The sequence below is a fragment of the Belonocnema kinseyi genome, chromosome 4 (genome assembly GCF_010883055.1).
Source record: "Belonocnema kinseyi isolate 2016_QV_RU_SX_M_011 chromosome 4, B_treatae_v1, whole genome shotgun sequence".
Taxonomy (NCBI): Eukaryota; Metazoa; Arthropoda; class Insecta; order Hymenoptera; family Cynipidae; genus Belonocnema; species Belonocnema kinseyi.
Genome location: NC_046660.1, coordinates 31676747 through 31681950, shown reverse-complemented (window position 1 = coordinate 31681950; position 5204 = coordinate 31676747).

The following is a 5204-nucleotide window of genomic DNA, read 5'->3' as shown; positions in this document are numbered from 1 at the left end:
TGAAAAATCTCTATCCCATCCACACACTACTCCTTTCCCCTGCCGAGTGAGTCACGCCTACCCCGAAAGGGAAATGGCTTAATGGTGTAATAATAATAATGATAAAAAATTAATAACAACAATGGTTTATTGGTGATTTATTTTATGAAAAAAGATTGTGTATACGTGTAAAATCATTTCTATTATCAAAGATAAACTGTTTAATTTTATAGATAAAATAAAACTAAAATATTTTTATAAAAACCAACTCTCCAGTAAGAAAGAACCAGTAATAGGTCTTTCGTTTTTAAAACTTGTTATTAACTTTCAATATAAAACTTCATTGAGATCGAAAATTACTGTTCAGACAATGCTACTAGGATTTAGTATTGCAAATAAAAAATCAGTCTTTCATTAAAATAGATAAACTGAATATCTGGTTTGAAAATGGTTTAACAATAACACTTCAAAACAAAACTTCCTTTTAATTTCGTATTGGTTTCGTAACTGATGGAAAAAATTTGTCTCCCCTCTCCCTTCCTCCTAACGCTCTTTTATTTAGGGACTGTTGCACCTGCATACTCATCCTCAAAACGGCAGTAGTTTAATCTAGTTCCTGACGTGGTCGTGGAAGTTTGGACGATTTGTAAATAGAAGTTCTTCTACTAATGTTGGATGTATTGTGAAAGTAAATTTTTTATCTTACGGTTTGAGTTTCAGTGCACATTTCTGAAAAAGTTGTTTTTATCGCTTTAGAATAATATTTGTAAATCGACAGTGTTTTTGAAAATTCTTAACGATAACTGAACCAGCCAACTGTGCAGCGGGAAAAGTAAACTCCATAGGTTTTCTTTTTGCTCCAGACTTAGCTTGCGCCAAGTCCGGATATATATGTATGTATATACCACCGATCTGACGGTCGTCAAATGTGGCCATCAATTTGATTTTCCGTAGCTATACTGGGAGGTGGTGTCATTTCCATAGATGGCACTTGATTCGAGTGAGACGCTGTGGTGGTTATTTTTTATTTATGAAAAAAAGTAATGAGTATTTTTTAAGAATATATAATCTGTTTTGTCGATTTGTGACTATGCTTATAGAGATAAAAAATATTTGTTCAAGTATAGTTTTAGTATTTTTTCAGGTCCAATTAGTTATCTTCCGAATTTTTTGAAAAATTTAGTATTTGATTTTCAAAAATGAAGTTCAAAAGTTAACTTAACTTTTGTAATTAAAAGACTTTTTTAGAAATTTTTTTTGTGCTCGGAAAAAGCTTGGGCTTCTCTCTTTAAGAAACTTAAGATCAATAATCAAAATTTAATTATTTGTTGATAGAAATAACCGTTTTTAATATTGACATGCGCTACATTCACGAGATATACATGAGTATTTCCAACTTATTCTTGCCAATAAAAACATTTAATTTTCTTTTTAATTGGAAGGCGTTCAAATGCAAAACCCGAAGCTGTCTTCTTAGCCGAAGCAAAATTTCAAAAAATGTGTCTTTCCTTGAAAGAAGTCAAATCAATGTTTACGTTTAATTGTTAAAGCTACCCAGTGGGCACAATCGTTAAATAATATCTTTAGAACGGCTTAAAAATCTCCTAATTCAGTCCATATAACGTTCCATAAGCATACAATGTTTCAGACAACTTTTAAATACGTAATTCGAACATAAAATGTTTTAAGAACATTATTTAATCTGATTGAGTACAGTTTTTAAAAAGCCAAAATAACGTATTTTGAATTGTTGTGAGTCTAAAAAACGTTTTTAGGACGTTTCAATTACGTTCTAAAATGTTGTGCCCAGTGGGTATTGAGAAAGTTAAAAAATCACCAAAGCAGCTAAAATATTCTCAAAGACCACATAGCGTTTATTTTTATGAATAAAAATATAAAAATCCGATTTTTCAAAGTAAATCTTTGAAATGAAAAAGATAAGCTTTCTTTTTAAGGAAAAAAACGAATTGATATTCTTTTTTTCCAAAAAAGTTAGATTTGTTTCTAACTTTCATTTTAAAACTTTCACTTTAAAACTTTCATTTTAAAAAAATGCTTGTGATTAATGGAAACTACTAATCCCCAATACCTTAATTTTGCAAATATTCCCTTTATGATTTGAAAAACTGTGAAAACTTGTTATGCATTATTATAAAATCTTGGGTTATGTAAATTAAAGAGGATTTCCAAATCTTTACAAAATTTTAAATTTTGAATGTATTTTGCAAAAAGATAACACCTACATTTTAGTTTCTATTATACTTTTTTCTATTTCTTTAAAATGCTCAAAAATTTAGTAACACACAAAAATTTTACTAAAAACTACAATTTTTTGCTGTCATTCTTAAGTTTCTGACAAAATTTAAGCATAATAATATAGAAGAAAAAGTTGGAAAAAGTTAATACTTTCTGAAAAAATGCTGATCGGAATTTGCATGTAATCATAACCATGTAAATACTATGAATTAAGTTCATTAATAAAATGTGTATTCAGAGAAATATCCTCTTGTGTCAAAAAGATTTTTCTTGACACAAATGGAATCTCCTCTTAAAGGTTCAAAACATTTTAGTTTTTCTAAAAAAGAATATGTTTTCAGCAGAAATTATTTTTTTGCGACAAACTTCATTTAATCTTTCTGCTAAATATTTGTGTTTGGATAATTAAGATGCTTACGTCATTCAAAACAATGCAGGCAGAAGAAGAAAAATTTTGTTGCACGACATCTGTTCCTGTAATGGTATTTTTACACTCTAATTGTTAGTAAATATAACAAAACACTAAAAACATATTACAAGATCAATAGAAGGTATAAAAGTAAAAATACATTTTATGAAGTCAATAAAATAAAATTCGCCTTTTCATTAGAATTGTTTAAGTGTCCAAAAACATTCAAAAAATTACTTTGTTATAAAATAATTGCAACACTAGTAGCGCAAAAACTAATCAAATCTTCTAGAGAATTAGATCAAGTTCTTCAAAAGAATACGAAATTCATAGGAGTTTAATCATTACAATTAGAATTTTCTGCAAATTCAAAATCGATTTTCAACTCTAACTGAAGTCGGTATTTCAGACAAATTAAAGTGAATTCAAATTATTTCACTTTATTTGGACAGGAGAATTGAACCGAATAAAATTATTTCAATTTAATTAAATCTTGATCAAATGAAATTTTAGAAATTAATAATTTTATTGTTAAAAATAGGTTTTCAACCATGCAGGAGTTTCTCATCGTGGTATAGAAAGGAATTTGCAGTAATACCTTTTTTCAATTTAACTTAAAATAAATGAAATTGCAACCAAATAAAGTACAATATTAACATATCGTTAGGGAGGGTCGCGATTTTCAAAGTAGTGGTATCGAGATCTTCTCATCCAGCTAGATAAAAAAGAGTGCTCTACTTACCTTAACCTTTTTTACACTCTCGTCAATTAAACAAATACGCCCTTTTCTATCATTGGTCTAGGTACAAAAAGGCTACTGGAAAAGTGTAGATGTATTGTCATGCCTTTTTTCCTTGCTGATTAATGTTGTTAATGTCATATGTTTAAGACACATAATTTTATATTAGGGTAGGGTGTATGAAGGCCATGAGGGTGTTGAATATATGGGGAAATTCCTGACATTACTCTTGACCGATTACGTATCTAACTTCCCCATTTAACTGGGCAGAGGAGAACAGGGCTATATAGGGAATGGAAAAACACAAAGAATGGTGAAAAATGATATCTTGAGAGTGAAAAGAAAAATGTGGTAGCTGGATAAAGTAGAGCAAACGTGGTTGTTACCAACCAGGGAGGTTTTATTGTAAAAAATCCAATGAAGGGCGAGGTGGAGAAATCACAAGACAAGTTTTCTTTGATTATTATAACAATGTATTTTCGCGATAAAAACACTACATTTTTCATGTTTATAATCCTGGCAATTACGACGTTTTTTTTACTTTCTCTTTGAATTCCTTTGTTCCACAAGATTCCGACCACCCTGACATTCTCATCCCCACAAGCGTTTACAAAGACGTCTCTCCTTCACCTCTCCTACTACACTTGGGTTTTTCCGGGAGATCGGAAACCTCAAACTTTCGACTTACAGCTTGTATTTTCCGTATAATTACAACGTCGAAAATCGACCGACTTAACTAGTGACAACTTCAAAGACCAAATTATATCTGGTGAGAAAATTTTATCCAATTTTGAACAACATTTCAGACCTCATATGCTCAGAATTAGGGCCATAAAAAGCTTTTCCTCTACCACATTGTCTTGGTCGCAGGGAACTCCCAAAATTTCCCTTAAAAATAATAGTGATTATTATTTGAAAAGATTCAATGTTAATTCAAAGTTATTTAGTGGAATTTAATTTCATTCTTGGTGAATGGATCTTAATTTAAGAGAACTCAAGTATATGCAAAAGAATTAATCAGTATCCAAGAAAACATCATTTGAACTCACGCTAATCAAAAGTTAAGCACTTTTTACGTAACATTGAATTGGATTTAGATGCGCTGAATAAAACTTTGGAACCACAAATAAAATCATGTATTAAAATGTCCGAATTGTATTACAATTTGTGTAGTAATGGAAGAAGACCACTTTTTAGCTGTATTGTGTATATTGCACCTTACCCTCCTATTCCTGGTTTATAGGGTTCAAACGTCACGTAGACCACCTACACTACGTTTTTCTCGTTTCGAGTGAACGTGTTCTACGCACTGGTCCTAAAAAGAAGGCTACATGAGAGGGCGAACTGCCCATAAAAAAGCAAACTTTCAAGAAAAACATTCTTGCATTGATAGTCGGGACTACATCTATTTAACCTTTCTGCACCTAAACTACTCTAAAACATTTTGAAAAGTAAACTCGATTGCTTTAGAGTATTTCTGTTCTCGGCTTTCTTCATTGCAAATCGAGACAAACTTTTATAAAAATAGATTCCGGACATCTGTCCTACAATTTAAGAATATCCTCAACTTAGCTTTTTATAAAAATTTAAATTTTTGTATTGTTGGACTCATCTGAAAAGTCTAAAGCAGTTGAGAATATTTTCATTTGTAAACAAATATTATTAATAATCCAGAACGGAAGAGATCTATAGCTACTACGTTACTCAGTGGCCCCACGCACATTTCATTATTGAAAGGGTGTAAGAAAAGCAATATAACGGAAAATAATATCTACAACACAATAATACATAATAACAAAAAACATAATAACATAACATTTA